The following is a 12,986-nucleotide window of genomic DNA, read 5'->3' as shown; positions in this document are numbered from 1 at the left end:
ATGATATGTAAAAAAAGAAGCTGTCACCTTGATTTATCCTGTTTTCAAAGTTATATAAAGAGCCTGGTACTGACTACATTTCTAATAAGTGTTTACTGTGAGGCACAAGGTTGTGGGCCCTTTTATTGTGCAATAACTGTGCCTCTATGTAGTGTTAAAGAAGAAAGGACAGCTAGCAATATGGAATCCCCTTCCTTCGAGATGGGGGTATCACATATCCCAGTGACTTTTGCCTTTTCATTCCTAGAACATAGTTCCAATTGTGCTCTTGGTGAATGAGGGATGAAGCTGCCTCGAAAGATGTTAACGCCAAATAAAGAAACACATATCAGAGGACAGACTGTCTGATGTCTCCATAGATACATAAATATACACACTTACAGTTCTTCCCCTATTATAAAACTTGTTTTATCAGACTGCAAACCTTTCTGAGGCCTAACTGGAAAGTTAATAGAAAAGTGTTAGGAAATTCTGGTGGAATACAGAATGCAGTCAAAGGGACCATTTCACATTATGTCTATTTCAAAGAGGAAGCCTGCAATTCATAAAAACGAATGATGTCCTTGCACTTAGGTCTTTATTAAGCTGTTCATATTGAATACATGTATTTAAATCATTTGTGTTAAGTATATAGTTATTGTTTACTAGCAAGTTCGCTTGAAGCAAATGTTTGGAAAGCTAGTAGATGTACAGTAGTTTCACTTGCTGCCAACAGATGGCAGTGTAAGCCCGCTCAAAGCGAATGCTTCCAAAGCTAGTAGATGTAGTTTCACTCCCTGCCAACAGATAGCAGTGTTTCAGAGCCGCATGCAGTGGCGTAACTATAGTGTGGCAGCCCCAGCTGTGGCTTGGGAGAGCCAGTGGTCTCTGGGCAAACTGAAAAAAACCTGCTGTCCTGTACGAATACACAGTTTGCTGTCACTCATTAGTAGTGGGCGGCAGTGACTGTGTACTGTAGCTGCATACCATAGATGACAGCCCCCCTTGCCCCAGTGTCCTCGCCTCCTCTGCGCCTTGGGGTGGTTGGTGTCATTGCCCGCACACACTTCCAGCCGCTAGTATCGTCGGTTGGTCCTTGGTGAAGGAAGGCTACAGTATGTCAGCATGGGCATACGGCACTCCTGGGGAGCTGCAGCACTACACATGGTTCCGCACAGTGCCCCAGGTAACCAGTCTGCACCACTGTTATGTTTTACTAAAGAAGGCAGGGGCAGCGGGGGCATACATTTTTTGGCAGGGGGGAGCTAAATTTATAGTTATGCCACTGGCTGCACGGACACTAGACATATATAGATGACATTATTGTGTGTTACAATGTACATAAACAGGAACAGTATAAAAAAATAGACACCAGGTTAGTTATAGTAGAACACATTGCAGACCAAAGGCAAGGTTTATGAATACTGCTGCATTATGAGTGATTAGACCCAAAACAGTGAGGAGGTAATAATATATGTGGTACTTGTTTCCTAGCACGGCCACAATCTGGAGTAATCGTGTACCTTAAGTTAAGGTACACGATTACCCCGATGGACCCGATTTCCTTTGAAATCAGGTCCATTTGGCCGGCTAGGACAAAATATCGGGGGCATCGCGTCGGTCGGGACCATTAACAATGGTCCCGACGCGACCGACGCGATGCCCGCGATTTCCCCATAGGCTTCAATGTTAAAAAATATTTTAACATTGAAACGTGTCGGGAAAGGTAAAATATCGGGGGCATCGCGTCGGTCGGGACCATTAACAATGGTCACGACGCGATGCCCCCGATTTTTCCATCGGGTTCAATGTAAAAATATTTTTTTACATTGAAATAGTGAAAAAAATGTGAAAAATGTGAAATGGGCCAATATGACCCATTTCACATTATAGATGTCCCCGTCGTCACCCCACGATAGACGCCAACCCGAAGCGTGGCGAGCGCAGCGAGCCCGCGAGGGGCGGCGGTGCGCGTCCTCCGACCTTTTCATTCCCCTACTATCCACGTCGGCGTGGAGTTGAGAATAGAATAGTGTGGCGAGCGCAGCGAGCCACCGAGCCCGAAGCGTGGCGAGCGCAGCGAGCCCCGCGAGGGGACGCGGATACCTTCACAGTTATACGCGTCCCTTGGCGGGCTTCACAGGTGTCCGTGGCGACGCGGACACCTGTGAAGTCCGCAAAGGGACGCGTTTACCTGTGAAGGTATCCGCGTCCCCTCGCCACGCTTCGGGCTCGGTGGCTCGCTGCGCTCGCCACACTATTCTATTCTCAACTCCACGCCGACGTGGATAGTGGGGGTATGAAAAGGTCGGAGGACGCGCACCGCCGCCCCTCGCGGGCTCGCTGCGCTCGCCACGCTTCGGGTTGGCGTCTATCGTGGGGTGGGGTGTACGCCGTTAAATTTGGGGGGTGTTGGGAATATTTTTACACTGAATCCAATGTAAAATCGGGTCCCAGGGACCCGATTTACATTTCATCAAAAAAAAAAATCAGGTCAAAAATCGGTCGGTCGCGTCGATCGCATCGCATGCGACCAAATCGCATGCGATGCGATCGACCCGATTTTTCCGACACGACCACCCCGATGTAAATCGGTGTGGCCGTGCTAGGAAACAAGTACCATATATGTAAGTGTAGTTAGGAAGAGCATAAGAGGGCCCTGATTCTGAGTGCTTACAATCTATATATATTAGTATAATGATAACAGTAACTGATCATTTGCATAAAAAAAAAAACAAATATTATTTCCAAAAACCGCACAAACACCTTACAAGCAGATTTGTGTTCTATAAGACTCCAGTCCACCCCTGCAGGGCTCTGAGCTGGCAACTACTGAAAATACTAATGGTGGCTATAACATTGTGCTACTGTTTGGCTATATAATGCCTTTTCTCTCTATCATGGAAGCACTTGCATTTCGCTGAAGGATGCAAAAACAGACAATACCATTTAATTGGTAAAAGGAAACCGGAGATGGGCCAGAATGTGCTTTATTAATGAAGGATGAAATCTGTATAAAGCCAGGCACATTAGGAATCATGTCAGGGCCGGATCATCATAGGAGGAAGGTAGAAATGATTGCCCGGTGCCTCTGATTGTCAATTACACACAAGGCAGCATTCTCTATGTGCCTCCATGCCTGCAGCAAGATAGTGAATAACTGTAAGCATGCTGATTGGTGGATTGCTGGAGCTATCCACCATTCAGGTGCTGACAGCCCATCGCTGTATCGTAGCAAGTGGAGAGATAATGTGGGCCTACATTTTGCCTGTGGATGGGTTGGTTGGACCTGTACAATGCTTTGCCCAAGACAAACCGTTCTGGTAAGATGCCCTGAATGTTTTTACTCTATTAGCTACATTTCCACTGCATTTATATTGAATATACTTTATTGAACTGTAACTTATGGTTGTGCCTCCCTGTCATTTTAAGACTAATACTTCAGAATTATAACAGAATAATGTAATGATGGATTTTTAATACTTTGCCATCCACATGGACTCCAATTGGGAACAGTAAAGTGTTCTGTGCACAGCTGTACTGGAGAGGCTGTAGCAGGGGACACGGTAGACTAATTTGGATTCCATGTGACGATTTCTACAAACTGACACCAAAACACCCCATGAAAAACACATGTTGACCTTTTCACGTGTCAGCCATTTCTGTGTCAGCATTTTGCTTTTGTCAATCTTTGTCCATGTCAACCATTTGACAGTGTACCCTTGCCTGTTTGGGTAATGCGTATGGTGTCGGCGCTCACCAAGAAATTGCGTGCATATGTGCAGCCGCCGCGTGACTCCTGGGTCAGGCGGCTGCGAGTGTCAGGCACAGTGAACAGATGTGTATGCGTAAACATCCATTCATATCCCTGCACATGGATTTATGAGGAGGGGAGGGCGATCATTCACCGGGGTGGCGTTAAGCTGTTCGCAAGGCTGCAAAAACACGCCGCCTAGCGTGCAGATCTGAATCAGGCCCATTGTGCTGCAGGGAAAATTTGAGAACACCCTTGGATCTAATAGCTAAAGAAAGGACAAAGTGCATGGTTTTGTCTACACTTTTAACAGGCCTAGCTTTTCAACGCCCCTGAGTATGAGCCCTTAGCAAAAGAAAAAACAGGAAATATATTATTTTAACAGACCAACCACTGTTCATTTTGCCCGGCCTCTTATCTGCCTAGCTGAAACATTTGTATACTTTCCCTCCAAGGACCTCTATCCTGCAAGAAACTGAAATGAAACAACCTTTGTGTCTTGATGAGAAAAACACCTGCAGGTTACGGTTTCCCAGAGGGGATATCAGTTATATGCAATAATACAATGTTCTTATTTCTACTCAGAGCACAACAGTGATGGGTTATTGCTTTCAGTGGTAACAGAGTCTCAGCTAGAAGGTACAACACAATTCACACTAGCACATGAAATATACCAGCTCCCACAACGGAGCCACGCTGCAAGGAAATAACTGGCACTAGTTCAATTGCAGACGGAGCCAGCTGTTGTAGAACTTGACACTATATTGACCTGAAACACCTAAAGAAATGTTTTTTTTTTTTTTTTTTTGCCACAATACAGTGAAATGACACTAAGGGCCTTATTCAGATCTGAGCTCAGTACAAATTTGTTTGGAAAATGGGCAAAACCATGTGCACTGCAGGCGGGGCAGATGAAACATGTGCAAAGAGAGTTAAATTTGGGTGGGGTGTGCTGAAACTGAAATATAAATTGCAGTGTAAAAATAATGCATCCAGTATTTACTCTGTACAGAAACATTTTTCAAACAAATTTGTACTGAGCTCAGATCTGAATAATGCCCTAAATTGGGTTGTTTGGAGTGCCGAACCGCAATCTGTTTATATATATGTATATATCCCCAATATATATTTATTTATTATTTATTAACAGTTTCTTATATAGCGCACACAGATTCTGCAGCGCTTTACAGAGCATAGTTATAATCAGAAACACATAACGAATTACAGCACAAGACAGCTTAGGACAAGTACATGGTTAATATGGATAGTTGCACCAGGGGACAGGACACTGAAGCAATTATCAGGGTGGCAGAGGTTTATATATTCAAGAAAGGCACATGAGGAGAGAGGGCCCTGCTTGTGAGAGCTTACATTCTAAAGGATATATCCCTCTTTACAATTAAAGCAGCACCTCTGAGGATCCCCTGATGGGATCCAACATTAGAAATGGAAAAAGAAAGAAAGGTTCAGAGGGCGTATGAAGTAATTAATGGATAAACAACTATAATTGAGGATATTTAATAAAAATTGCAAACATAATAAGGCACTCCATATAAATTAAATCAGTTATATCACTTGAATCATAGCAAGGCATTGCAGTATGTCTGTACTTTGGAATATGCTTGAGAACTTGTCCTGTATATTTGATATCTACAATCAATTTTTATATATATCATGGAAAAGTGAGTTGACAAAAAGGAAACTAAAATGCTATTACTATATATATAAATACAGACATTCATACATACATTTATACATATCATCATTTAAAAGTGCTAAAATACAAATAAAGTGGGTGGCAAGGCAACTGTTCTCCACATTCAATAAAAACAACCGTTTGTGCAGCGTCTATCAGTCTTCCTCTGACAGTAACCCTTAGATTCCCCCCCCCCCCCCCCCCACAAATCAAAGAAATTGCTCTCCAGACACTCAAATGCTCATACTGTAATATTTTCAGACTCGTGGAAAGACATATACAGAAACCTGAAGCCACTGACAATATTGGATCTCTCTCTAGGATCTCAAGTACTAGAATGAGATATTGTAAGTAGCAGAATGTCAACAAGGAATACCAGTAACCGTTCATCCAAGGAAGCATTTCTTATTTCTCTGTGAGCTGCCAGACAAAGGGGTGTATTCAATTAGCCCTGTTTTTTCACACAAGGTGAAAAATGGGGCTATTTTAACAATATTGTATTCAATTGCGGGTGTTTTCACCTCCTTTTTTGTCTTTTTTTCATGCCTTTACACCTTTTTTTTGGGGGGGGGGTTGAATAAAGACTTAAAAAAGGTGCAAAAACACTCACAATTTCACCTGAATATGGGCGAAAACACCTGGATCACTGCCTAGTTTTCCAGTCTACATGTTTTTCGCCAGTGCCAAATTTTTCACCTAGACAAAAAATTTGCACTAAAATTGGATAGGGTAAATCTAAAAGTACTGATTTTTCAGCTAGGCACAAAATCGGCCCCTATTGAATACCGCCAATAGGGCCTGATTCAGTCCTGTTCACTAGGCTGCCCTCCCATCCTGGAGTGAACGCCCCGGCAAGTGTGAAACTCGTAGAAGGCAGTCGCTCCAGGGGTTTGCACATGCGCATATATGCTCATGCGCAAACCCCTAACATCAGACGGGGGAGCAAATTCGGCCTGCAACGAGCGGGTCTGAATAACCTCCATAGTGTCCAAGACTTTTTAATGTTTCACAATCAATAAATGAGTGGTCTAATGAGACAAAGGGGTGTATTCAACTGACCCCCTGCCGACGCCGTTTTCACCTTGCTAGGTTTTTCTAGTGATGGGGAAACAGCATATGCAGCAAGGTTTACGGCTAAATGCAGAGGGCTCCCTGCTATTTGGGGGAATCCTCACCGTCATCTGATAGCAAGGTTCCCCTGGAACGTAGAATAGGGTGAGCAGCCGGCACGGGGGTTAAACGGCGAGGGTCACTTGTTTTTGGCAATCCCTGCCATTTAACCCCCTTGCCGGTCACACTGAATATAGCCCAAAGTGACTTTGCATTGGGGGGCTGATGTGACGCCACAACAAAGACACATAAGTGCTTGTCAGGGGGCATATTAGTTGTTGGTGCAGGATGCTGGGTGCAAAATATGTACTGATGATAATGATTGATAGAACAGTGAGCAAATCAGCATGGACTGAACCTGTAGCAGCTCTTGGATTAAGAATTTCAATGCAAAAAGATAACAGGATGAGTCAAATAGTTATTTTAAAATAATGCTTTTAATTAATTCTAATGAAAAGAATCTTAGCAAATATAAATGGTTTCAGCTGTTGTATAAAATTAAAATCATATGATAATAATAATAATAATAATAACAACAATAATGTTGACCACTTGATATAAAAAAAATCTCATAATCTAGGCACTAATTAGACATACAGTAGAGGGGGAAATGTACTAAAATGTGAGTTGTATTTCACATGGGATGTTGCTATGGGCAACCAATCATAAACTACTTCTCATTTTTTTAGCACCTCTAGAATATAATAGAAAGTATGTGATTGTTGCCCATAGCAACATCCCATGTGAAATACAACTCACGTCTTAGTAAATTTCCCCAGGTAGCTGAAGCAGATCACGCTCACAAATGTCTTATTTCTTTAATATTTTCACTTGTTAAACTTAATTAAGTCCAAGTAGTTAGAGCTCAATGAGGATTGAAAGACAGATGTCCAAGCAGCAAGAATACGTCCACAGTAATTAGATGTGACTCCAGATTGAACAATGTGTTCTCCATGGCAAAGTTGTATCATTGGCTTCAATCTTGAAAAAAATTAATGACCTATTTTTGAAGATTAATTTAGTGCTAGAACATCCACAGGTAAATTTGGTTTGGCAGGTTTCAACATACAGTGATTTAATCAGAGGAAGATGAGCCCATGCCAAGGAAATAGGAAGAAGCAATCAATAACAGAGCAGTGGAAGGAAGATAGATTACAGAGGAGTGGAGATCAGTGGCTAAGAGCTGAACAAAGGTGAAGGTGTTGTGTTGGTAAAGTAGATTGTAAGTTTAGGAGGACACAAGAGAATGGAGATGTATAAAAGAAGGGTTTGGATTATTAGATAAGACAGTGTCTAGATATACAGTCAATAGGTCTACCTCAAAAGGTCAAAATGCAATAGGTCAAAAGATGGACATGGGAAATATGACAGTGTCAAAATGTCGACATGAAAAAAGATAGACACATGAAAAAGTCAATATGAGGTTTTTACAATTTTTTGGTTTCAATGTCGACAACTGTCGATATGGACCCCCAAATAGTGTAAGTCAGGGATGGCCAACCGGTCAGAGGTAAAGAGCAGAAAAATATCGGTAGTCAAGCTAAAGAGCCGACATCATGCGCGCGCCGAAGGCGCATGCGCCAAAAAAAGGGGTGTAGTGTATTTTGACCCCTTGGGTGGGTGTGATACAAATATGCCTCCAATAGTGCAGTGCCATATATACATATGCCCCCAATAGTGCCAGATACACATATGCCCCCCACGGTGCCAGGTATGCACCACACAGTGCGGGGTATGCCCCTACGGCGCCAGAAAGCTGGTATGCCCCCACAGTGCCACAAACTATTATGCCCCCACAGTGCAAATTTCCCAGCAGCAGCACTCACCGTTGTTGCATCTGCTGCCGGGCAGGGAGAGGACAGTCTGGCGTCCCCCTGCAGTCCGACTCCTGTCATGTCACCGAGGGGAGGGGAGGAGAGCACACAAGCACAGCACAGCGCACGTCTCCTTCCCCTCTCACTTCCCTGTGACTGGTATGTCCACCAATCAAAGCTCGCTGGCCGGCTCCTGATTGGCTGCTGGCCACGGCCCAGTCACAAGGATGCACAGTAAGGGGTAGGAGAGATGCACAATGCGCGCTCTCCTCCCCTCAGAAGGAGAAGGGATTCAGGGAACTGGGAGCAGTGGGGACTGGGACGGACGGTGGGCGGCGGGCAGCAGTGGGAGCAGGAGCCACAATTGACAAGGGGGAGAGCCGCATGAGGCTCAAGAGCCTCGGGTTGGCCACCACTGGTGTAAGTCATACCCTCGCGGGCCATGCTTTGGGCTTGGTGCTTTTCTACGCTATTATATTCTCCCTCTGTGCAGACATGGATGATGCAAGAACAAGCCCGGTTTTAAAAACAAATCATGAAAAAAACATGTTGCCCTTGTCATGTGTCAACATTATTCATGTCAACATTTTGACCCTGTTGACCTATAGCATGTCGGCCTTTTGGACTAGACCTATTAACTGTCTCTCAAGACACTGTAGATCTATCAACCGGAACTACAACAGAGGAGATACTCATTAAGAAAAAGTAGGCTATAGAGGGTACTAGGTTTGGGGGAGGGCTGGAAGGCTTTTATGAGAATGTGATTACTTAGGGTGCGTTTAAAGATGTGGAGATAATGCATAGTCAGAGTAAGCATAATGGTGAATTCCTGAGGTTGGGAGCAACATGTCCTGTAAGTCCTGTAAGTGGGAATGAGCTGCTACATATAGATTTATAGAAATCACTTGATCAATGTTACTTCATAATTGACTGGTTACCATGGACAACTCCTCGATGGCCCACTTTTCCACTCTTTTCATTGCTTCAAACATCCCCAGCTTAGAGCTTTATAGGTGAGATGAAGAGTTTGTACTGCATTGCATAGTGGATAATCTGGAAAGCAATGGCAACAGTGGACAGGGCTGCCATCACAAATTGTGGGGCCTGGGACTGCCAAAAATGGGCAGGGTCCCCATATGGGAAAAGTCGAGCACATACGTAGGCGGTGAGGTCCAATAAGGGACAGGGTAAGTGGGTGTTGGGTGAAGCCTGGCAGGGAATAGGGTAAGTGGGTGAGGTCTGGTAAGGGATATGGTGCATGTCTGTGTGGCAAATGTTGTAGGTGGCAGGTTCAGGTAGTCTGTATTAGCATCATTACACCCCTTACAATATCCTCCACCCTATCCACCACCCCATTACAACAATTTTCCATTATTCCTCCCCAAAGGCAGCTTACCTTTTAGCTAATTTCCCTTAATTAGCAGTGTGCTTGTTCAGCTCCGTCAAAGCAGCCTGCTACAGCTGGGAGCAAGGAACGGCCTCCCTCCCTGACTCCTGCTGCTGCAGCCCACCAGACATGCAGCCCAGCACCGGCGCTGCTTGTCCCTGGCATGGCAGGGAGCAAGGAGCATCTCTCTGCCTCCTCTTGCAGCCCGCCATGTGCACATAGGCTGGTGCTGAAAGGTGCCAGCAGCAGCCTCATGCTGGAGGAGAGTGTGCAGGGTGGGTACATGCCTGACTGCTGTGTCCTCCCGCTTGCGGCTCTTGCTCCCGTTGGTGATTGACAGGCTTCTTCCGACTTCTCCGGCTACTGGGGGGATGCAGGATGGGGTAAATAGATCCTGCAGGGACCTTGCAATAGCGGCAATACCGCGCATCGTGCGCTAGGCACTTTTTCTTGAAAAAATCTACTCTGGCAGCCCAGTGCTAACTACTGCCACCCAGGCCCAATTCCTGTCCAGGCCTGGGACTCATGTACTCCTAGACCCCCATAATGGCGGCCCTGACAGTGGATAGTTTTGCGAGAAGGAAAAAAACAAAACACTTGTATAGACCATCCTCTATGAAAGCTGATGAGATTTGTACAGTTCAACAGGTGGTGATAGTGAGAAAGATGCTTTCTATGTATAGGAGAAAGTAGAACTATCTGCAGAAGCTCCCGGACATATGTTCGGGACAAATGATTTAGGACAGTAGTCATGCAGAGCCAAAGATGCTAAAATACAGCAACGTAGTCATCCAGAACATGCGCAGACCCCCCGGCGCCTGGCACAGCACAGGGACAGGCTCCTTTCTGAGCCCTGTCCCTGCGCATCAGGGATGATACATCCCGCCGTTGGGATCGCATTTTACAATGTGATCCTGGGCGGTAATATTCCGCCTAAGAGTCAGAATGGTAGACAGACAAAGAAAAAGTTAAAATACAAGTAATTTGACTTTGGTGCTACAGGTTCAGAGAAAATGGTTCAGAGAAACTGGTAAAGTGACAATTCCTGGCTGCCAGGAAGTAACTTGTACAGTATAGGCCTGAAGCAAACCTCAGGTATTGTCAAAATCAGACTCAGAATCACTTTATTGGCCATGTATACTCTCGTATACTAGGAATTTTTTGTGGATACATTGCAGCTTCAAGCATGGTACAAGAGGGATAACAGGACATACATACATTGCATCAGTTGCACATACAAATGACAATTCACATGTTATGATTTGCAAGGTTAGACAGAGCAGTTAGGTGTTTAGATTAGCAGTATCTTAGAGTACATTGTTCAATAGCTGAATAGCTGTCGGGAACAAGCTTTTTGCGGTTCTTGACGACTTGGCAGTGATGGACCTGAAGGGTCTACCTGATGGGAGAATATCAGCAAGTTATGGCCAGGGTGAAGTTTGTCCGCCACTATCTTCCCAGCTCGCTTCTTGACCCTACTTAAGTAGTAGTAACATCCCAATAATCCTCTCTGCTGTCCTCACCACTCTTTGCAGGCTTTGTTTGTCAGATTCATTCAAAAGGAGTGACTTGTTCCTGTACTAAAGGGGGCGGCATTTACCTGCTCGCTAGGCAGGGAATATACGCAGCCTAGCGAGCAGGCCTGAATCAGGCTCTAAGTAGCCTCCCAATGTCTTCAGAGAAGCCATTTGTATAGACCATCACATGATGACCATAAAATCCCATCCAGCACTGAAGGGTCATAACGAGGAAAAACAAGCTGTCTGCAGGGGATGTTTTGTGTTAGTAAAACTCATGTCATGCTAATAAAATCTAAAGAGTAAAGTATTAGTTCCCAGAGAAGTTTATTCTCCCATAGGTTCATCTATTGTAGTAGTACATTTCCCAAAAAAAGGTTGTTCCAAGCATTTAACACTATTTTTGTAAAAAAATAAATTATACAGGTAGAGTCACCCGTATCCGGAGATCTCTTATCCGAAATATTCCAAAAACAGTTGTTTTTTAGAATATTTCGGATTTTTTTTTTTGTAGGAATTTGCCTTTGCAAGTGAACCAGAATAAGTGCTTTTATGTACTGTATTTTTTTATATTATTGATGTATTTATTAATACCAGTTATTTATATAGCGCACATTATTCCGCAGCGCTTTACATAGCATATTTGAACATTCACATCAGTCCTTGCCCCAGTGGAGCTAACAATCTATATTCTCTACCAAATGTACACACACACAAACATTCTAGGGTTAATTTTTGGGGGGATCCAATTAACCTACCAGTATATTTTTGTATTGTGGGAGGAAACCAGAGTACCCATGCAAGCACAGGAAGAGTATACAAACTCCACACGGTTGGGGCCATCGAGTGGGAGTGGAACCCATGACCTCAGTGCTGTAAGGCAAAAATATTGTGAATTACTAAGTTATTTCTAATAAATGTGGATGACACTTTCCTACTCAAGTCAAGTGTTACCTGCTTTTAATTGACAAGACTACAGTAATTGCAGTACACTGCATATACCTGTAAAATGGAATCATGGGCAGCTATAATTATTATACAGTATTCATATGGTGCCACAAGGGATCCTCTTTGCCAAATTACACAGTACATAAATGAATAAGCAAACCAATGACTTACAGTCAGTGGCATAAGTTTGTCCCAGTTGCCCGGAGGCAAGATAAATATTGATGCCCCCCCCCACACCCCCACACACGCTTAACATCTATATATGTCTAGTCATCTATATATATATATATATATATATATATATATATATATATATATAAATATATGTCTAGTGTTTGTGCAGCTCTGAAACACTGCCATCTGTTAAGGAAAATTATTTGGTTTCCGCGCTTGATATGTTCAGCAGCTCCTATGGGTTTGTAATACTTGGATTTCTGTTAAGAGCGCTAAAAATGGTGATTTTTGTTTACTGGAGGTATAATAAAAAAGGGAGGAGAGTAGGGCTGTGTATAGAAATATAAAAATATATATAAATATTGGGGATGAAATTATTGATAAGTGGTACCTGTAAGGAAGGAAAAAAGTTAGTAAAAATGTTTAGGCCCTTCTGGGGAAAACTTGAATTTTTTGTAAGATTGCCGTTTGTATGTTTCCGTTGAAGCGCTGTCCCTATCTAACCCTGCAATGAAGATGGTACCTTTTCGCCGCTTCTTCCGGCTTTCCTGCGGTGTTAGCTGGAGGGCTTCTAAGCGCAAAGACTATCTGGGTGATAGCCGTTTGC

The 12,986-nt window shown here is 43.8% G+C and overlaps 1 protein-coding gene across 3 annotated transcripts in view; it reads right to left on the bottom strand.

Annotated features, from left to right (window-relative positions):
• ADAMTS14 (ADAM metallopeptidase with thrombospondin type 1 motif 14) overlaps nucleotides 1–12,986 on the bottom strand; it is a 158,405-nt gene that overhangs the window by 69,384 nt on the left and 76,035 nt on the right. The gene's annotated exons all lie outside the window — the stretch shown is intronic.

The sequence above is a fragment of the Crinia signifera genome, chromosome 6 (genome assembly GCF_055691185.1).
Source record: "Crinia signifera chromosome 6, ASM5569118v1, whole genome shotgun sequence".
NCBI lineage: Eukaryota > Metazoa > Chordata > Amphibia > Anura > Myobatrachidae > Crinia > Crinia signifera.
Note: the sequence above shows the minus strand (reverse complement) of the source record. Positions and strands in the feature narration are given on the sequence as shown.